The sequence below is a fragment of the Anas acuta genome, chromosome 18 (genome assembly GCF_963932015.1).
Source record: "Anas acuta chromosome 18, bAnaAcu1.1, whole genome shotgun sequence".
NCBI lineage: Eukaryota > Metazoa > Chordata > Aves > Anseriformes > Anatidae > Anas > Anas acuta.
The window spans coordinates 3,863,110-3,885,440 of NC_088996.1; the positions used below are offsets into that span (position 1 = coordinate 3,863,110).

Here is a 22,331-nt window from a genome sequence, read left to right on the forward strand (position 1 = left end):
AGTTGCAAGCAGAAATAGATCACAATCAAAGCCCACAATTCAAATATGCTTACTTAAATGAGCTCAAAATCCAGGGTCTGATTTCAGCACAGCTCCTTTCCAGAGATCATGAGTTCCAGATCTAGACTGGAGATGTTGAATAGCAACTTCAGTCCTTATCTTTAGCCCATCTGAAGATCAAAGAGAATTAGAAACAAAAGCATTCCAAGGCATTGAAGTGATACATTTGCAATGAGTTTCTTCTATTATTCCACACTGCTGGGATTTTTCAGGGGGGGAGGAAGGAAGATTTTGGCAGCCAGTTAAGAACTGAGAATGGAAAGACATTTTAATAGTGGTTTCCTTCCCTCTCTTCCCCTTTCTGCTCAAAAAGCACTGAATAGATCCATGAAATTACAGGAGATACAAATCCTTTATCCACAGCTTGCAGTTGTTGACACACAAGACCCTTCATATGTAAATAAACTGGGGTGGGCAGGTTTTTTTTCCTGCCAAAGCAGTATTGCTCATCAGAAGCAGCAGCAATGTGGCCTATGAGATGGCCCAAATTATTAATTCCTGCAACCAGATCATCCTTTTGAAACACTATCCTTGAGGTCTAACTTGGACACCATGCAAGAAGGTGCCGCTCCTCAGCTGCGGGCACGGCAGTGACACGGCTGAGAAGGAAACTTGACTTTAAGTCCTCTGCCATTTTGCAAGTGATGTCCCTTGATCATGAATTAATGTCAATACAGACGAGGGATGAAGCAACGAATGAATGAGCAGAAGAGCAGGGAGGGAGGGAGGGAGAGAAGGAAGCAGAGAGGAAGAAGAGGAGATTCTCCGGGGGCTTACGAGAATCACGCCAGCGAAGAGACTGTACACACAAACCATCTCCTTCTCAAAGTCTGTTTTGCCAAAAAAGACCCTGATCCCTTGAAATGTTCCTGTCTGCTGGCTCCTAGAGATAAGGAAGTGATATTTCACAGTCTGACACTAATCATATTTGGGCATATTAAGTAAGGACAGTCCAGGGGCTTTCTTTGCAGCATACATATTCCAAGTTCAAAGCAAGAGCTCGTTACTGTGCCGAAAAAATCCTCTTAACACGGAAACATGAGACAAAGGGGGGAAGAGACGAAAAAAGGAGGGAGGTGCTGATGGGGGAGAGAGGTATCGTTATCTTCATATTGTTCTCTCCATCCAGACCGTCAGTGATGTCTGCTGCAATATCCTATGACGAGGAGGGGGAACGCTCCCCTTTTTCTCCCCCCATCCATGAAAGCAGAGCAGGGGACTTGTTAAAGCAATATTCCACAGCTGTGATTTACACTTCCCAGACTTCTCTCCATCTAAAGGCACGCTAGCCACCACTGCAGAGCCAGCTCCTGGGGTGAAAGCAGTGGGATTATCCCCACCGGAGACCCAGCTCCGTTCGCTTCTACAACAGGAAATTGCTCACCTGGCTCTGCTGCTCCCTCCAAGCAGAGGTCACTGTCTGCTCCTCTGGCCTCTGCTCCTTGTTCCAATCCACTGCCCAAGGCAAAGAAAAGCCTTCACTGAAGCTTGAAACAGGTGGTCCCCTTTACAGGGACCTGGAGACCAAAGCACAGCTGAAGGTACACTGGGGCAGAGCCCGAGGACGACGCGTGCCAGCGGGGACCAGCGCTGCAGCCCCTCCACAGCCAAAGACCAGCCCTTGGCTGCCCAAACCCTCAGCTTCTGCCCCAGGCTGCTTCCCCTCTTCAGCTTTGTCTTATAGGGTGCAAAACCCACCAAGAGAAACCTCCAACTGCAGTCAGTAGCTGGAGACTCCATCAGACGTGGCCCTCCCCAGAGCAGTGTCATTAAGCCGAGCCTGTTAGCATGCACGGGATCTGTGACAGCCCAGCGGGTTGACTCAGCTGGATCCCATCTGCAGGGCTCAGCAGTGGATGGGCTGGGACAGACCAAAATGATCAAATTTTAGCAAAAAAAGTATTACAATTGCTGTCTTTAAAGCATTCACACAGGGTGACCCATCAAGTCTGGATGGAGGCAGCAGCTGGCTTCCATGTGCTCACCCCAAGCAGGTCAAAGCTGCGCTTGGGAGCGGGTTCTGCTCACCAGGACAGCCTCGTCCACAGCCTCAGCACCTCCTGGATGAAAACAAACGCGGATGCTAACAGTGATGTGGCAGGATTCAGTGTATTCCCAGTCAAATCTAGGCTAATCCAGCAACACAGCCACCTCCCCAGCAGAGCCCACACTGCTCATTGCTCTAGGTCTTAGGGAATAGCACAGCACCCTGAAAGGTACATCCCAATTTCTAGTTTTTCTTCCCCCCGCTGCCCCAGTTGGCTCCTTACGTCGTACAGTGTGATATGCACTTCCCAGAGAAAAAGCCTTATGCCTTACCACACTAAAATACAATTTTTATATGGACTCCTACTCCTCTGTATCAGACATGCCTTCAGCACACTGACCAGTCTGAAAGGCAGAGGAACAAAGGGAAGTGTTAGCAAACCTGCCAGAGGATTTTAAGAAATACAGGGGGGATGTGGAGTGAGCACACAGTTTGCAGTTACACAAACCACCACCCATTTCACCTGGCCGCATGCCACCAGCAGCACCTTGGTCTAATCCCACAGGGAGAAGACAACTCCCGCTTCCTTCTGTTAAAAAGCCTCCAGCTTTAAATTCAACTTTTTAACAAGGTAAGCCTGGACACAGCCGCTCCTGCCCACTAAAACTACACCAACGGGCTGGACCTGGGCTGTAACACTGCTCCTCCTCCTCCCTGCTCCTGCAGCAGCCAGCGCAGCAAGGCTGCTGTGCCCTGCAGGGAGCTGTGAGCATCTTCAGAGCTCCTCGACAATTTTGCTCATCAACTAGAAAATCAGTTTTACTGAAACGCAGCCTTACAGCTACGTGGAATGCAAGGAATGAGATTAAAAGGGATTATGCGTTTCTCGCAAGCAATAAGGCTTGATAGCTCCGACAGGCATCGCCTTAACATGTCCTCCACTTTGTTTGAATCGTTACTACCCCCCAGCCTTTTGAATGCAAAGGTTTGTAGGGATGAGCCATATGCCACGCAATTTGGATTTCATTTCTGCTTATTGTTCACACAATTTGGAATGGTCTTCTGGGTGCTTGCAGGTTGCTGACATTTTTCTGAATCTTCAGGCAAGGCTGCAAGATTATGAGTAAACACCCCGGAGGGAGAAAGAAAGCCTTAGATTTGAGCGGAATAGATGCTGAATCCAAACCTCCCTCCAATTTCAGCAGTGAAAAAAAAATCAGAATTGGGTTATCCATAACTAACACAGTTCCAGGCAAAGACCATTCACAAGGTCCAGATTCCCTCAGAACTGGGACACGGGCATTTAGTTCACCTCTCTAGTCATTGCTGATTATGTGTTCCTCTGCATTGCAACAGGATCCACGTGGTTAATAAACGTGACCAGTTGTACCAAATAAATGCACGTATTTTATGAGATGCCAGAGGAACAGGTCTCTTTCAGGGGGCTGTGACTCTTTCACGAGCAGATTTGAGCAAGCCACAGTTCCCCAACACACCACCAAGGCATCCACAGGACTCAGACAGCTCCACACCAGGGCACAGGCATGGAAAAGAAGTACACAAATCCACATGCCTTGAGCAGAACAGATCCCAAACAGTCCCATGGCTGATACTCATCTCATTCTGGAAGCACAGCTGGAACAGATGCCTCTGCCCCACAGCCTGGGGACACAGCATTATCCCACCTTGCTGCCAGAAACACTTCCCACATCTTACAAACCCTGGAGATACGCAGCCACAGCAGGTACCTTGGGATCCAAAAATAAGTGTCATTTTAAAAGCTCTTTTTGCAAAGCAGCACCGGAGACACCAGAAGATCACTGCAGAATACCCGCACACCCCACGTCCCACCTCCACACATCATCGCCACCACAGCAAGGCATCAAATCCTGCCGAAAGGTCTTCCTCCTCCCTTCAGAGGAGGAATGCTAGAAAAGCACAATCCTCACGATGGATGGATTGACACAATCAGAAAGGATTTAATTCATCTTTAATCTGCAGCTAATGACCGCAGGTTCCTTCCAACTCTCAGTCCACTTCCAATTTTTCACTGGTAAATTGCTACAGTTTGCAGTTGAAGCTCTTCACAGTAGATTAGTTAACATTATGTTTTTATTAAAGCCGAAGTTAATATCCTTATTCTCTGAAGGAGGCCACTGGGGTTGTTAGAATTATTTTTCCCCCTTCTTTTATTTTTTTTTTTTTAAACCTTTTCTGCTAAGTTAGAAACACAGACCCTGCAGACCCCCAGCTGAAAGCTTAAGGGAGCCCCAAACAGTTAACTCTTAAACGATTATTTACATTGGAATATAAAAATTACTCTGCTGGATCAGAACAGAGGCTTGTCTACTCGGTATCCTGTCTCTGATGGTGGCCAGCTGCTCTGGAGTAGGACCGGTCATAAGTTTTCTGTCAAAATGTCACTGATGCATTTTTTTTTCAGCACATAACATTCTTCACAAAAAAAAGCAGCCAGCTTCCTACAGAAAATGGTGATTCGGCAATGAAATAACAGAGCTCTCTAACCTGAATGATTTGCACAAAATATTCCCAAAAATATCGTCAACTCTGATCTGGAGAAAGCTTCAAGAATTGTCAAATAGAAAGTTATGGCGCAATTTTCTCCACAGTGTTTCTTCTAACCCCTAGAAAACAAATGACTACACTATATGGAAGAATGAATTTTTGTGTGTTATTAGCCTCTTCTAAACTGACTTGAAGACAAAGATGTAATCGTGGGACAAACACAGAGCTCTCAGCACAAGTTCTGCCCACGGCCTGCCCCAAACCGAGCGCTACCAGCCCAGGCGATGCTCTGAGGGAGCGCTTCCCACCTTGCTACCCTCAGGACCCCACAGGGGCTGTTGGTGGGGTCCTGGTGGGGACGGCTGAGCACGGGGCTCACTGCTTGCCACCCGACAAGCAGTTTTGGAGGAGCTGACGAACACCAAGAGGGAGTTACTGAGCTCTCCCAGGCAGCTCCAGGTGCCCACCCCTCTTTTCACGCTTTCTTTCCCCATCAGTGCACATGCCAGGACCGATGTTCCTTAATCCCACACCGTGTCCTGCTCTGTTCAGCCCCACACAGTGCATCTATGACACTGTGACACTGCTCTATAACATCAAAGTCCCACTGAAACCAGTGAGCTGCTGTACCGAGGCCTTCCTGTTCACAGGGTATTTCTACCCCACACCAAAAACTCCTTGGAGCTTCCTGCCCTTCCTTCCCTCTGTTAATGGACAACTTCTGCAACACCAGATCTGGACTCAAGCTGGTCAAATACCCGCTGTCCTTTACACCGATGTAATTCACAATCAGCTGCTGCAGCATCAGCCACAGCACTCTGAACCAGCTGCCTCACGCCCGTTCCCCCAGCTGCCAGAGTTGTTTCACCATGGGTAGGGCACCATGCAGACAGAAAAATCACTTCTAACAACCAGCTGCATGGCCTTAACCCCTGCCCAGCACTGCCAGGGGTCAGCACCATCTCTCCTGTCCCAGGACAGCACACAGGAGCATATCAGTGAGCAGCCTGAGTGCAGCCAGGAGAGGCAGCAGCCGGAGAAGAGAAATCCCTGGGAGCAAAGAGCGGAGCCGCCATCAGCATCTGGGGAGATTTAGGAGACAGCTCCAAGTCCCACGGGGCTCGTATATTCAAGTTCATCTCTTCAATCAGGAGAGCTAGAAATTGCCTATGAAAAAAAAAAAATTAATGCTGAGCTGTCAAATAAACATGCGATGAGGCTGAAGAAAAAGCCTCGTTTCTCCGGGCTCACCACGAAGGGAAGAGCAGCCGCAGCGCCTGGACCCGCCGCGTGCAGACACGGGGCTCAGCCAGGGCGTGCTGCTCTTGGAGGTGGTGGAAAATCTCTCGGAGATGGATTTTGACAGAGGAAATAGCTTTCCAAATAGAAGCGTTCAACCCCTGAAGTTCATTTTCACAGAACTCTTTTCAGTTTAATCAAAACAACCGGGGGAATGAATCGGTTCGAGCAGTTACAAGTTCTGAAATGTTTTTTTCCCCACCGGTCTAAAACTCAAACTGCGCGAGATGCTAACGTCAGGAAAGTGTTTGTTTACCAGTCAAAACTGCAGAAATGGCACAGAAAAGAACACAGTGAGAGCCTCAGGTCCCTTTCAACCTCCAGAACCACAGCGACTGGGGTTTGGCCGCCTTCAGCTTCCACACACACACACTTACCACCAGCAGCAGCAAACACCACGCCGCACACCGCGTGCCCCCAAGGCCCCACTGCTGAGCTGGGTCCACGAGGAACCCGTGAGCAATGCCAGTGATATGCTGGTTTTCTGCCCCCGAGCCCTCTCCTGATGCAAACTGCAGCAGCAGCCAGGGCTCAGGACCTGCCTCTCCGCAGACGATCTGACACCCTTGTGCTCCCTGTTTTTAATTAACCTTGGAATAGCAAAGGGTTTTTTTTTTTTTTCTTTTTGCCAAACACAGCCATATTTTACAGGGATGGTGACAAGCTAATTAACTTAATTCTTATGACACCTCTCAGTGAGATGAGGCTAGGGTTGGCTAGCTCTGCAATGCAGTGTTGGGCTAATTAAAAAATAATTACTACTTCACCAAGGACAAGAACAAGAAGTTAATTAAAAGAATGAGGTGTAGCCTTAATGAAACTCATCAGATTGTATTCGTTCAGACATCCCACAGCCAAATTCCCCCGATTAGAATACAAATCCACATTATCTCCATCTTCACAAGTGTTTGCAACTGGCCTCCTCCTCTCCCCCTCCTCCCTCTTGCTTTTCCCCAGCAGAAACGATAGAAATGATTTCAGGAGCAAGAGAGTAAACTTGGGCTGAGATTTAACACACCCTTAGGGGCTAAGAATAAGATAGGGATCTCCACGTACTAGCTGGGATTATTTGCAGCACCTCCAAAGCCATGCTCTGCATGGAGGCAATGCCAACATCTGTGTAATTTGGGAGCACGATGGTCGCAGCGTGGGGGGGCCAGCCAGGCACAGCACACCTCCTTCCCACAGCATCCTCAAAGGCTGGGAGAATGATACAGAAGAAGAGATCATCTAGAGGGAAAATTGAGTTTTTACCTGAATACAACTGGTTCCTGGTCCGGACTCAGACCTTTTGCTACATTGCTGGACAGGCTGCTACAGCAGCCAGCAAGTATTGGCTGGGGATGAAATCCTGCTTCTGAGCAGTTCGGTGTTTCAGGTTCATTTAAGCCCTTCACAAGTTCAGGTCAAATGCCTCCAACAGTTCCATCAAGGGAAAAAAATGAAGTTCAACTCTGAATAATTCGCTTCTAGATGAGGAACAGGTGCCAAGTGGAGCCATGCTAAATTTTCACAATTACTTTTTTTACTATATTTTTTAAACCAGGGTGTTTATCCAAGAGTTGAAGCATAGTTGGCAAAAATATTTATTTACTTTTTTGATGATAAGGATAAAAAGCACTACGGGCCACACCAAAACAAAGGGTTTCCTCCATGTTTCTGCACCACGACTGACAAGAAAATCAATTTTGCAAATCACAAACCACATCCCCAGCCACTTACACAAAAAGGCACTGTCCCTGTGTACATCCACACCCCTCCTCTCAGACATACCCCAGCTCATCTCCCTTCTGGCATGCAGGAGGAACAACATGCCTCCTCCAGGATGCATCCAGGAGTGCTTGGCACAAGAGGGAAGTCGATGGAGACAAACAGACCTTGAATGAGGAGCGGGGAGGACCCCACACCACACACCAACAAACAAGACGTGAGACTGAGCAGAGCAGCACGCGAGGCGTTGATGTGGAACAAGGCTGCTCGCACGACAGCTCCTGCTGCAAACCAGGCAAGAAACTTCATCTGCTGGTGGGATCTGTTACTTGAGCACGTTGAATTGCTCCAGCTCCCAAAGGAAGAAACAAGGGGGTGAAGGTGAGCAGCAGGGGGTGGGTGGAGGGGTCCTCACACCCATGGCATCACCTTCCCACACACAAGACACCGCGGCTGCAGCAGGCAGAAGCTGCCACCACGCAGCCACTGCTCCCTCCCTGCCCTCAGGGAGCTCGCCGGACACTCAGCCCCCAGCAGGGAGCAGGCTGGGCTCTGCCTGGAGCCCCCCACTTATCTCCATCACCTTCAAACATCTGCAAGGCCCACGCGGGAACCAGAGGGAGATCAGGTGGAGCTTCCTGCTGAAGCCACTGTGCAGCAGCAGCTGAGCTCTCTCGCTAATTGACATCATTACCAATGGGAATCTGTTCAGGCTCGACGGATGCTATAGGTAACGACAGAATAGTGCAGTGGCAAGGAGCCTATAAAGACCAAATCTGACTGCCTGACCACTTCAAAAAGGGAAAGCATATTGCTAAGGGCACCATCCAAGTGCCTCTTCAACACTGATAGGCACAGGGCATCGTATGCCTCTCTAGGATGCCTTTTCCAGCATTTGACCACCCTCACAGCAAACATTTTTCATAGTGTCCAGCCTGAACCTCCCTGGCACAGCACTGTGCTGTTTCTGCACGTCCTGTCCTCAGGTACCAGACAGCACAGATGATTAATGCACCCCAAAATGCAGTCTCGCCCTCTTAGGCTACGCTTTCTGAGGGGCTGTCAGCTGCAAAAGGGGCCAGCCACAGCTTCCAGCTGGGCACAAGGCAACACATCAGCCCCACCTCCCCTAGGACAAACACTTCCCATGGCTCACAGAGGTCCTCACTTGGTCTCAGCTGCACTGGTGGCAGGGCTGTACCCACAGGCAGATGTGCTACGGGACTGCCAGCAGATGCTACTTGTGCCATGCCAGGCAGACAGCAGCAGTGAAGGCATCTGGCTTCCAGGGGGGTCCTGCAGACGTCAGGAAGATGCTGTACAAGACGGACATCGCAGACAAGGGCTTCTGAACCCCCCTGACTTCAACAGGACCTGCACTGGAAGTATTCCCTACGGCAATCCTGTTTCTCACCTGTCCACAGCTCTCCTGAAGGGTGAAGTTTCATATTCAGGCCACTTACCTCTCATGCAGTCTGCCTCTTATCACTTCCGTACTCCTCAGCATGTTTTCTCTCCCCCATCTAGCCACCCTTGCTCCCTGGAAATGACTCTGAAGAAGTTTGCAGCTATACATACACGTGTCTGGATGTACACCCATGCACTCTGGCACAGGTGCACACAGCATGTGGACGTGCAACCAGGCATGCAGGTACCCATGGAGTTATATCATAAAGGCGTTAGAGTCACCTGCTTTCAGCTGTACCAGTCTGCTCCAAAGGCGGCCAGCTAAGCCCACCCTCTTCCTCTGGTCCCCCTCAGAGAAGACTTTTTGGTAGAGGAGGCACCCATCTCTAACACACACCACTCATTTGGGGCACTTGCTGATCATTTCTGTTATTATGGGACTCACTTTCTAGCTCAAGACCCTCTGCAAGGTACCTCTCTATGCCTTAAAATTGTGACTGTGAAATAGATCCTTCAGTGTTTGCTTCATTTTTGAGATCTCCACGGAAAGGCTGTCTTGAAGTATCACCACCAGCACAAACCAAACACCGCAGGACATGCGGCTTTGCATTTCTAAAATCTTTGGTGGGAAATTAAGAGCTGCTCGAGCCTACAAATTCAAAAGGTCAAAGATGGGGCCCATCTGAAGACAGGGCTTCAGCTGAGGAATAGGAAACTCAAGCAGACACCTCGGTGAACTTCAAGAAATTAATATCTTCTTACACCTCAAATGAGATGATGATGCAAGGAGAAGTCAGCCAAAATGCCTTGGAAAATCCCAATGGTGGTTACATGAGGGGAAAAGGTTGCACAACTTCACTCTGCTTCAACATGGGGTGGGAAAATCCCCAATTAAACTAGAAACACAGCACCTGTAACCATCAGGGGAGAGAAAAAATAGCCAGGAATGCAAGTAGAGGAAATTGATTCTTGTTGTAATCAAGGGTCTTCCTTCACTTCTCTCCTCAGATATGAATCTTACTGCAGTTCAAGTTCACCACAGCTTGAAAACAAAAGCCTCACAGCAGACCTAGCTCATACCATCCCATTTCAATTAAGGCTGCTAGCAAGGAAAGACATTTCATAGAAGGCAAAGAAAGAATTGGTTTGAAACCAAACCCTGCATACTAAAAAAAAAAAAGAGCTTCAAAACAATTCAATATCGCAACACTAGAGTCCGAGCATCAGCTGCTACATAAAGACTTTTACCCAATTTTGTTCCATGACAGTGCTAAGAAGGAAAGCTGCTGTTGTTTTGGCTTGGGTGAGGCTTCAGCTGGGTCATCCTGTGGCAGGACTGGCTGTTTTCCTCCTGGAGAACACCCCAAAGCTCCTCCTTTACCTGGCTGCCAGATCAGACGATGCAGTAGGTTGGGTCTCTGCTTCCCCAGTGAGCTCTGCTGCCAGGGAGCAGGTCCTCCACACATCCACTGCCCATTTCGTTTTTCTGACCAGCAGTAGTTATTTCTGGAAAGGCTACAAGATCTGTGCCATCCTTTTTTAATCCCTATCGACCCGTGGTTGCTTCACGCTCTGACGAACAAGGGTTTGTGCCATTTGAAACTGCTGCAGCTGGTTATTCCCCACCCAGTTGTGGATACCATTGAATCAGGACTCAGCCAGCCCACAAGCTGTGCCACCACCTGGGTGCTAGACAGGGTCAAACTAAGCAGAGCTTTGGGGGGTTCATCCCAAGGCAACGTCAAGGTAAAATACATGGACATAAAGTGAGGAGGGAGTCAACTGAAGTTGTATTATAAATAAAAATAACAGTCCTCCAACGAGCTGTTCCCAAAGAGACCACGCTTCTGCATCCAATTTGTATCGCATTCAGACAAGTGATGTTACGGAGCTGTGTCCATATATTACACAATTACAGGAATGTGGCTTTCATTACGTGATTAAAGCGCTCCTTGTTGTGACACAGCCCATACCACCAGCAGATGTTCGGCCGGTGCATACCACGGTCCTTCATGCTGTGGCTGCCCCATCGCTTCTGCAAGGAGAGGCCACGTGAGGTTAGTGAAGCACCCCCAGGACCCCAGGTGCTGCTAAGTGGGCTCCACTTACCTGAGGAACAGGGATCCTACAAGACCCTGCCAGCTCCACAGCCCTCCCAAAACGCTCTCATTGTCAGCAGGAGGAAAGCAAAGAAACCAGATGGTCATGCAGGTCTTCCCAGCAAGGTAGAAAACACGTTTCTATGTGATATGGATGAAAAGGAACCCGTATCATACAGGCCAGTGATCATTTGTGTCTTCAGGAAATGCCCCGTGCTCTGTGGACACAGCTCTTCTCTTACACGTGAAGAAAAGCCGGGATTAGCTGTACTGGAAGCCACAGAAATTTGTGGTTGTGTTAACTGTTAGAGGGGAATAAAAGATTGTGACTGAAGTGTCGGTGGCACAAAAACATCTGAGCTTTGGAGCCCTACGGCAAATGTTGACTTGCCCTTTCAAAAACCAGGGGTGGACCACGAACAGCCAAAACTGAAGTCCAAATTGCCTTCAAAACTGTTTTCATGTCAGTATATTGTAAGCAGTGCCGTTTCATTTCTTTCCCCAGGTGTTCTTATTTCTTAACTTTCAGTATTTATTAAAATTATCACTGATATTAAGAGGGTCAAAGACTGATTTGGTCACATTACAGGTGAATAGTTGTTTCAATACTGTTTAATTGGTTCAGATGCAGTTTGTTTTTTTCAAGTTTAAATGGACTTCCAGATGAAACATCTGTAAACAGTATTTTTTTAAAAGGTATTTTTAAAACATATCTTAAAAAGATAAATACCTTTTTTTAAAAGGTATTTTTCAACAGCCTGAAAGTCCCTGCCCCCTAGAACATTAAGAAATTCAGAAGATTAATTGGGCACTATAGATGAAGATGAGGTTCAAAAGCAGGCAGAGGCTGAGGCTATACAACCTTGGACGCTGCCTGTGCTTCCTGCAGTACCACAACGATGCCACAAAACTCTGAGAGTTCATAGTGGGAACCATTTGGCTCCCTTCCACAGCGAGAAGCAGTAAAGGACGTGGCTGGGTGTATACATATGCTGGCTGGGGCCCTAACAGATGCCATGACCTAGAGACACAGCCATGCACCAACAGCTATAGCTCTGGATATCACATTCAATTACACAGCCCCCCTGCCTCCCTGCAGCATGTCTCAGCCCTCCCAAGCCTCTCGATTTTTATTCCCTCCACATCTCCCTGGCCCGTGCTATTCCTTCACCAGTCCTTCACAGAGCCTCTCTCTCTGTAGGGTTTTCTCCCCATGACTCCACACCCCAAAGGCATCCCCGCAGCCCTCCACTACATACCAAGGCTTCTGTAAAATGAAGACAAGTTTTTAGCAATCAGAAGAGCCAGTTTACAAGTCATCACATCCTTCAGTTGTCATTTATGCCCCTTCCCAGCTGCTCCGGCAAACACCCCTTGTTGGGTTTGTTTTATTTTCATGGTGCTCATTTAGCAGCCGCATTCAGCATCTCTCCACAAAATTACACTCATCTAATTTCCCATGTGAATCTGTTGACTGTTTGCAGGGGTTCAGAACAGCAGCACTCCTACGTATTTCATGAGCACTTCATAGCACATCTGTTGGGCACTGATGGGAAAGTTGCGTCTGAACCACAGGCCCTTAACTCTTCCAGAGAGTTCAGCTAATCCAAAGAATTCACTTTTTGTTGAAACCTGCCCTAAGGAGAGGGACTGCAGAAAAGGATCGGAATTCACCTTGCCAAAATGCCTCACGTGTTAACTGCCAGCCCATGGTAATCCAGAACCAAACAAAGCTCATTATATTTCTAACGCAGCTCCCCGATGGGCTCCCAGCACTTGCCTACAAGGCAGCCCCAGCTCCCAGCCTCAGCTCAGGACCTAGACCCGGCTCAGATTTCCAGCTCCCACTGAAATCCTTGCATGATCCTGGGTTTTATTTTAGCTTCAGCTGCGCAGACCATGCAATCAGCTGTACCAGCTCCATTTTCAAATCCTATTCACCAGCACCTGAAACTGGCTCTTGACCAAAACAGAACTCAAGCCCATGCCTTGCTTTTATGCTGCCTTTCCCAGCAGGCTGCCACTCCCCTCTTCAAAAGCCTATTTTATTCTCCAACTCTAAGCTTAAACCAAGACTTCACTTAAAAGAACAAAGAACTAAGTTTAAAACTCATACTAACTGAACAAGGATATGCTTATTTCAAAACTGTTCGGGCATCTTGCCCCAAACATGAGCTTAGACAAGCCTGGCAATGGTATCACAGAAATTCCTGTTAAGACGTACCTGCAGGATATACACTGAAAGGAAAGGTATTTTATTTATTTGTCTAAACAGTTATTCTCTGCAGGCCAGCCAGCAAGCAGCGTTTTGCTAAGATAAATTAGGTGGTACTTCTATGCCATAAAAGAAAAAGAATAAACTCCATATTTTATTTCCACATGACTGCTTTTAAAGTATATATATATTAAACAGGGATAGATATCTACAGCCCTGTGTTGTATTGTACAGACAGAAACAGGCCAGCAGCCCACTGCATATGCTGAGAACTGTTTCCCATGGAAGCAAACAGGAGCATAAAACAGCCTGCATTAGGGCAGAGAGAAGGACCGAGGATGCGTACTGTGGGAAAAGGGAGGGGGAGAGCGTGGATAATAATTCATTTAGCATTCCATCCATCCAAGGCATTTGACAAGCTGCCCGCCGGAGCTCTTAATCCAAGAGCTGACTGCCCAGCAAGCTCCTCCACTGCTGCCTGCCCAGCCAGACACCTGAAAGGGGCCCGATATTCAAAGGGCAAGAGCTCAGCGCGCTGCAATAAACAGCCCCCTCTAAAATGTGTTGAATGAGGCATCAAAGCCGAGGCACACAACATCACTAATTGCTTGTGAAAATCTAAGCTTCGGTGCCTGCAAACACTTAAGCACATGTATAATAGAGTCCTCCTGTTGACTCTGTGGTTGGCCTTGCTCACATATGCTGGGAAGTTCCTGCAAATGCACATGCTCGGGATGGGGGAGTGCTATTAATAACAATAATATTGAGATCCTACATGGCCTGGGGCACATCAAAGCTAGATAATTATACAGGAAGGTGAGTCAGGAGAAAATAACCTCCCTCTTTCACAAAGAACAAATTTCACCCTGACAAATACAGCACAGGAGAAAAAAAATAGGAAGTAAAGTAGTCCTGGGTGAATTGTATGTGACAGAAAACCTGCAGTCGTTGCAGGCAGCTCTGAAAAATCACTGCCCAGTGGTCAAAAATCAGCAAAGTACATGAATTCCATGCCATCCGAGTGAGCAGCACAAAGTCTGAGATGCACTCTGTGCACCCCCTGCCCTGCAGCACCCTGTCTGCCCTGGTTCCGCCAAGGCTGAAAGGGAACGGGCTCAGAGGTAACTAACAGCACCACTGCCTTCAGTTCTGGCTGGATCATCACATAAGGACAGATCGAAAAAGTAACGATTCTTTCATTTCAAGATCTTGTGGTTATAAGACACCTTAAAAGCTGTACACAGAACGATACAGAGCAAAGATGAATTCCACCATCCTATCCGAATTTTCTCATCAGGCAGAAAATGGGTCTTTTAGAGGAACCGAGACATGGCACACCTGAAAGAGCAGCCCCGAGACCAAATTCATCAGCCACCTCCACTGCTCTACCTCAGAGCCACAGCCAGGGTTGAATCAGGGGATACCAGGTAAATTACTAGGGGAAAAGCCCTTAGAACATCCTCTATGGGGCAGGCAGGTGGACCAGACAGGAGAAGGGTATTGCCCCTCCTGCAGAATCTTGATGACAAAGAAGTACTTTGTTTGCAACTCTTTTCATCACCTCCTTTCTGTTGCAAAAGAAAGGGATCACAAACATTGTCAGTCCCGGGCAGCAGCCACTGGATCACTTCCCTGAAGCCCTCACAGTACAATGAAACCACCTGGAGGTGAGTACGTCCCACCACAGGCAAGACCTCTAAAGGACACTACGACAGAAGTGTCCACACTCCTGGGCAGAAAACATTCACCATGACTCTTCTCAACCAACTTTGCCTTAGCTTAGGCACTTAGCCTTCATGCTCTCTAAAGGTTTCTCCATAATCAAAGCAGTAACAGGTCTTAATACATCTTAACGGGGTGAATTACCTTCTGGAGACTCCCACATCTCCCCACTAACAAGGATGTCTACAGGACCAGAGCGTAATTTCTGCTGGCTGGGGTCAGGTGCTCTGACATCCTTTGCAAATAAAGGAAGCTAACAAAATCAAGTGCTCTCTGCTGACATGTTACTGCAAACATTTCTACCCCCAACAACTCTTTGCAGCCTTTTCCCTAGCATCTGGTTCTGGCCACCGCCAGCAGCAAAGTGCTAGACTCTGTGGAAATCAGGTTTGACCAAGCATGGGAATTCCTGTGTACCAATAAGTTTGCCTTTGATTCGTGGCATATTTCAGATTAAAGTTCCAAGGAGCTACAAGGGGAGAGGGAATTCTCCGTTTCAGTCCTGAGGGCTACGCTGATTTATTATTTCTGGCACTACATAGTGCATTGTTTGGTTGAGATTGGCTGTTAAAATCCATACTTAGGAAATGTAATATTCCTCTGGAAATGTACCATTCTGTTCCCTCTTTTTAATGGTATTTTATTCAGGGGACAGGGCAGGAATGGTGGAATTAGCCTAGTAATGATGTTCTAAACCATTTCAGCTGGTAAACTCAAGTAGGCTAATATTTTATTTCCATTTGGCCGCTTAATTCTGTTAACCAAAACTAAGACGAGACTCTTGTGAGAATTCTGGCAAAATAATTAGAGAGACGGCTGTGCCTCTTCACCATAAATTAAAAGGCCAAAATGTCAAAGGACTGGAGTATGAGTGAGCCAGAAAAAGGTTGTCAGCCATGGGCACCTCCAAGGAACAAATCAGCCCAGAGCCATCTCTGGATGGCTGCAGAGACAGGCTCCAGAGGCACCTTGGCAGCTCACACAGGGATACAGTCACCAGAAACCATCTCCAGAGGCTGACTGGCCGCAGAACAGTGGACAGCCGTTGTTTTCAGAGCTGCACGCAGTGCCACCACCCTGGGGGATCTCCTGCCACTCGCTGCTGAGCTATCGATAACTGTTGGATTTAATCCAGAGCCCACGCCTTCAGCTCACACTCTGCAGTGTCACTTGGCTGCGGTGAGCAGATGGGATCAGGCTTGCCCCAGGTGAGGTCCAAACCACCGCCTGCCAACAGCAACCACAGCCTGGGAAACCTGCTCACGGATTTGCAGTACAGGTAAAGGGCTGCTTTTAGGAACTGGTCCCCTTTCCCTTCGGGGGGTTCACCCTCTGGTCCCCAGAGTGATCAGGACCTCCCTCCTCCTGCTGTCACAGAGCAAACATGAGGAAAGGAGCAGAGAACAAGCAGTGAAAGCCTGCTTTAACCCCAAGCTCACATTTTGCTCTTCCAGCATGACAGACTCTACCAAAGCATCTTCAAAGAGCTGAGAAATGCATCTCCTGCGAACAGCACCGAAAGCAAGTCCCTGCACTGGGGGATCCCCGCACCCTGTGCTGCAGGCTGCGGTCTCCTGCAGCCCCTGGGGCCGCTGACAGCTCGGTGGGCTTCGAGACCGCCACCAGGCTTCAGGCAGCACAAGCATGAGCCTCTTCTGACACCTAGTGCCCAGAGAGCTCAGAGCCTGGGCCAGCCCCTAGCAGCACCAGGCTGGGACACCTCCAGCCCCACACCCCTTACGGGTCACTGTGACAGACACGGGCACCCCATGCACCCAAATTCTGGGCTCTGGAGCAGTGCCACTTTCCCAGGGTCACCCCTGGCAATGTCAGATGCATGCTTCAGGCTGCTCGAAATTGTGTCTGTACAGAGCCCAGGCACCCGTCACAGGACTGCGCTTTGCTTTTGATTTTAACGGGATGCAGAAACGCACCTTTTGTCTTATCACCCTTACAGGATTCCCTGGGTGTAAACACTTAATGGAAATGTTCCTGGAATCACATTTCCATGAAAACGTGTGATCCCAGAAACATTTGCATGAGACAATAGTCTGTAGCTTTGCAGCATCCAAATCCAGATGTTTCTGGTGAGAAAGAAATAGATGACCTGAGAATTAAACCCAGGCCCCTTGGCTCCCCTCCAGATGCTCTACCAGCTGCTCACACCAAGTCCCCTCTGGTCAATTACTTTACTTGATGCTTCTAATCAACAATATTATATATGTGATGCTATAAACTTTTGTATTTAATATTAGCTCATAACTCAGCATCCAAAACCAGATGTTTTTGGTGAGAAAGAAATTGATGACTTATCAGAGGACTGAACCCAGGCCCCTTGGCTCCTTTCCAGGCAGTCTACCAGCTGAGCTGCAAAGCTAACCAGTTACCTCCCGCTCCCCCTGCACCATTTCTTTTCATGAAAGGAAAAGGATTTCACATCTCCCAGCACAACATGCAGGAATATGTGAAAGATGTTTTTATAAACATTTATAAAGCAGTATAGCGCGAAGCTGCTTTGAGGCAGAACATGCTTTTCCCAGAAAAGGGCTTCACAGACAATTTCCTTGCTTCCCTAATTGGCAGTCCTTATTGAGGGTTCACATACAACTGCACACAGAAGCAGCACAGATAACTAATTTAAATCTCAACTTCTTCAGCATCCCCATGGTTTGCTGAGGATGATTACGAGACAACCTCAGCAAGCCTGCCTTCAGGACAGCTCAGTGGCACATATGATGTAGCAAAACGCATACGTTAGAGGACTTAAAATGGATTTCTGCAGGGCTGAAAGGTGGAATGCAGACATTTCTGATTTATGGAAATCTTATAAGCTCCAGCCACACAAAGCACTTAAGCAAGTGCTTTACTTCAAACCCACAGTAGATGTATTGAATTCAGCCCAACTACTCATGTGTTTAAATTTAAGCACATGCTTAAGTGCTCTGCTGTACAAGGTTATACTTTGGGAACCCAGAGCAGAGCACAGCATCGTTCTGCTGCTGTTGCTTAATTACACAGGTTGATCTATCACAGCCATCACATATTTCTTAAAAGATAAAGCATCAGCTTCTTAAGTATGGATTAACAGGGTTTGCTCTTAAATTAAAGAGAAATAAAATACAATGAACAGTAACTTTCATGAAAGCCCAAAGCCCGGAGTCTTAAGAGCTTTGTTTAGGATTAGAAACACCATCCACCACAGATAGCATGCAGATCTGCAAATATTTGCCCACAATTGTCAGAGACAACTGTTAAAATATTTTTGCAACTGAAAAGAATCAGAGAAAGGAAGAACAGCATGCTATGAAAATCCATTAGAGAATGCTTTCTGAAGAGGTAATTTCAACTTCCTTAACTGATAAAAATTGTATGCCTCTTCCAAGGAGAAAAAAATATTTTTAAGAAATTATAACTGCAAACACGCAGGGAATTGGCAGCAGCATTCAGGGAATGAGTGAGATTTCAATTCTTTTTGTTAATTTGACTGGATTTTATGACCAAGGCCTTCCCTTAAATTAATTTAAATGTAACAACTCTGATTTTGCAAACTTCAGTAAGATACTATATTCATTTACATACAGTATTCATTTACTAGAGCATCTCACTTCAACCAGAAAGTAAATCTGGCAAAAACTTGGATAGCTCATATAACTGACGAAAAAAAACTATCATCCTCAGTGAAACAAGACTTCTAAATTTGTCTCTGTTCTACTTTGAATACTCAGCAGTATCTTGCCAACATTTTCACCATCAAAGCTGCTGAAATCAATGCTCAAACATAGCATTCTGACTAAATTGCAATGACACAGGTAGCTTTTCATTAACTAATTCAACTAATTTGATACCTGAAACTATTCTGCTGAGTCAACTCGTACCAAAAGTTTTACATCTCTCTGGTCAAACTGCCCTAATACCTTCAAGCTCTTTAGGAGGATATATTACACAGAGGATGCTTAGTGTGAAGAGAATCTGCATGGTGGGAGGTGACAAAGAAAAGGAGTAACAAATTGGGGAGGGAGGGAAAATACATAGCACTGACAAAATACAGAAAAAAAAAAAAACTAGTAACTGAAACAGCCTGAAGCCACAGGTCCCCAGGACCAGTCCCATGGTACAAAGCACATGTGGTCTCTCAAAGTACAACTCCCTAGTCTTCTGCAAAGGAAGTAACACTTCAAAGCTCTCAGTCACTCAGTTCTCTGTGCACTTATTTCACCAATGTTAACTATCCAGTAAGCCTTCTCACCAACACAGGAGACATTCTAGGTCAGCAGCCTTGAACTAAACCCTGCAGTGCCTTCGTAATCTCTAGCACCTTCTAATCCCAGCACAGCTGTTCCAAAATCTGGGTGTGACTGATTGGGTGAACAAGTGAGCCTCACCCTGTTCTGTTTTAAGCAATACCAAAAAGTTACAGCACAACCTCTCCAGAACTTCCAACCTCTTAACAGGCAGATTACATGCAGATAAATATTCATTTGAAAGGAGAACTGCATCAATGGAGTATCAGAATCTGTCCCTTCTGGTTGAGGGGCAACTGCAAGGTAAAACAGGCTTTAGACACATGGTCCTCGTTCTGTGGTTTGTGTTGCCATCATATCCATCACCTGTGAGAACTGGGACATCCATAACTTTAATAAATCTTTGGGGGGCGTCTGAAACACCCAAGCATATCCACACAAGGAATAACAAGACTGCTGGATTGCAAGTGCTGGCTTCCACTGGATACCCTACAAGTTTTCCATTCGTTCAGCCAGAGCAGCAATAATACACCATCCTGTACTCAGACATCATCCCTCCTTTATGTCCACATGCCACAAGTTGAGGCAGATAAGAGGTGAGAGCCTGCATCCTGTGACAGCCCAAAGACGCATGCAAGACACCACACCATCCATACACTACCTACTTCCAAGTCCAGACAAAGCTTTGACTCAAAATGGTATGAAACACTGCTCTTTTCTTCAAAATTTGAGGTGTAGGGAAGCAGTGTACAACAGAAACAAGCACAGTAATCCCCACACTCTGAGACAATGGTGTTTCCTATTTCCTCATTAAGTGACTGCCTTTAATTAACCATGACTGCACCGAGCCATGATTTACAAGTTGTCAGTACCAGCACAAATTGAAAGAAAAACCTAACCCCTTCACAAGCCTACCTTGGGTCCCAGGTCATCCAGAGCTTCAGAGAGGAAAGTCCAGGCCTTGAACCAGACCTGGAAGCAAAATGACAACATGTAGTTATAAAACTTGAAACGTTTCAAGGGATTATTAGTTTGTTTGGTTTTGCATTTTAAACTAATACACAACATTTTACGACAGCGTATGAATATAATTCTCTTTCATCAATTTCCACAGATCCTTGAAACGTGTTCTCAAATGCTCCTGTAAAGCCTTCTCCACCTCTCAATCTGTTGGATGGGGATACCACGTATCTGTGAACAAATCTGCTTGTTGCTCCATATATTTTTTTAATCATTCAGACAGGACACGGCCCAGGAAAGAGCAGCTGGAGTCACAGCTGCAAAGCTCTCACTAATGTGACACCACATAATCATACTTGAGAGCAGAAGAGTTCTTTGGAGGAGGAAATCACTTCAGGAGATGTGCAATAATTGAGTGGGGCTCCAGCACTGCTGGCATTTGAGGATTTTTATGCTTTGCAAGCTACTGTAGAGAAGAAAAAGAATGATTTTCTACCCAAATTCACTGAACTGAGATTTTCAACAGAAAATGAAACAAAACACATAAAGGTGTAAAGCTGAGAGGCAGATAGCAAGTCTTGAAAGATCCAATTTGCTGCTAGTCTAAGTGGAGTTACTGCACGGTCTCCAGAGAAGCTTTTTTTCTCCCTTTTACGCCAACAGTAAAGTCAGCCCACTCCTAGGCATAGGTATCAGCCACTTACACACATGTACAAAAAAAGAGAAAAAAAAAGACAAAACTGAAACGAATTTTCAGCCAGACCTATTCCCAAACCTCCCAGCCTACATCAGCAGCTCCCCTGGGCCTTGAAGAAGAGCAGGCAGTTTGCACGTGGCATACATATGCATATTTACCCCAAACAGACACCATCACCTTATCTACTTGAAACCAGCCTTCCCGGGGCAGAAAAAGGAGAGAAAAACAAGCTTTTTGCAAGCTTGATCTTCCAAGAAAAGAGACAAGGAGGGGAGCAGTACCTGGGCCTCAAACCAGGGCTTCACAGCTCTCCTGACTGCAGTTTGCTTGAGCTTCACCGTGGAGAAAAAAAAAAGAAAAAAAAAAAAAAAAGCCGTGGCTTCCCTCCAGCCCTGCGCAGCCTCGGACACCTCCCAGTCTTCCCCTCCACCTGGGAGAAAGGAAATACTGCCCGCCCCTGCCTTTAAACCCCAAACCCTTGTGGGGGCCAGGCTGCCCCTTAACCCTGTCTTGGCTGGTCGACAGCTCTGCCATCCCGGTTAGGGATGCTCCCAAGGCATGTAAAGGCAGATTCACTGTTATTGCCCTCTTTGGGGTATGGTTCTGGCTAACATAACCGAAATTCAGAGGTTTGATCTGCTTCAAGTCAGGGGGTTGAGCTGAATTCTCCCTAAAGCAGAGGCTAGTAGTGGTTATATGCAAACCCGTCTCAGTGTGGGGTGTGGGGTTAATGAGAGGACCCCTCCCCAGCCTAAGGTTTCTAAAAACTATGAAAATGTGAGACATTGGGAAAAGGAACCCAAGGCAAAGTCGGGGCCCAGACAGGCTGTATTTTATAGCATTACACACACAGGGTAACCTGAGTAACTCCTGCAGTACCTGGATGTCAGATTTCAAGGTGCCTGAACAGGATGCCAGTAGGACAGGTTCTCTGAAGGCTGATGTTCACTCCCTGCACGATGAGCCAGGCCATGGCAAGAGCACCTGGAATTTCACTGGAGCCCCAGCAGGAGCAGGAGATGTGGTTGCAGTCAGCTTGCTCACCTAATCCACAGTCACAGCCATGCTGCTGTTTAATACCTGACAACTAGGGCAGAAGACAGCAGCAGATTAATTACGACAAGATAAGAGGGACCTGCTCCAACTCACTGTTTCCCAACTCAAAAGAGCAAACACTGCAGAGATTACTGGCTTTGCTTGTCAGGAGAACAAAGGAAACCAAAGAAAAAGGCAACCTACCTGGGAATAAAAATCTCCTCTGTCAACCTGTCTTGAGGACAGTATGTGGCATAGGAACGTAAGGGGCATGGGGAGAAGAGGGAAAATGTACACAGCAAGCCCTGAAGGGGGTATTTTCTCTTTTGTCCCAAAGGACTCTGGCCAGCACTATTTCTACAAGACTCTGGCC

The 22,331-nt window shown here is 47.1% G+C and overlaps 1 long non-coding RNA gene across 2 annotated transcripts in view; it reads right to left on the reverse strand.

Moving 5' to 3' along the window:
• Positions 1 to 21,346, reverse strand: part of LOC137841818 (uncharacterized) — a 69,998-nt gene extending 48,652 nt beyond the window's left edge. For both annotated transcript variants that reach the window (XR_011088769.1, XR_011088770.1), the window contains exons 1-2: positions 21,205 to 21,346; positions 20,182 to 20,238 (exon numbers count right to left, since the gene is read on the reverse strand). This is a non-coding gene — a long non-coding RNA (uncharacterized lncRNA). The remainder of the gene's footprint in view (positions 1 to 20,181; positions 20,239 to 21,204) is intronic.
• Positions 21,347 to 22,331: the final 985 nt, after the last annotated feature.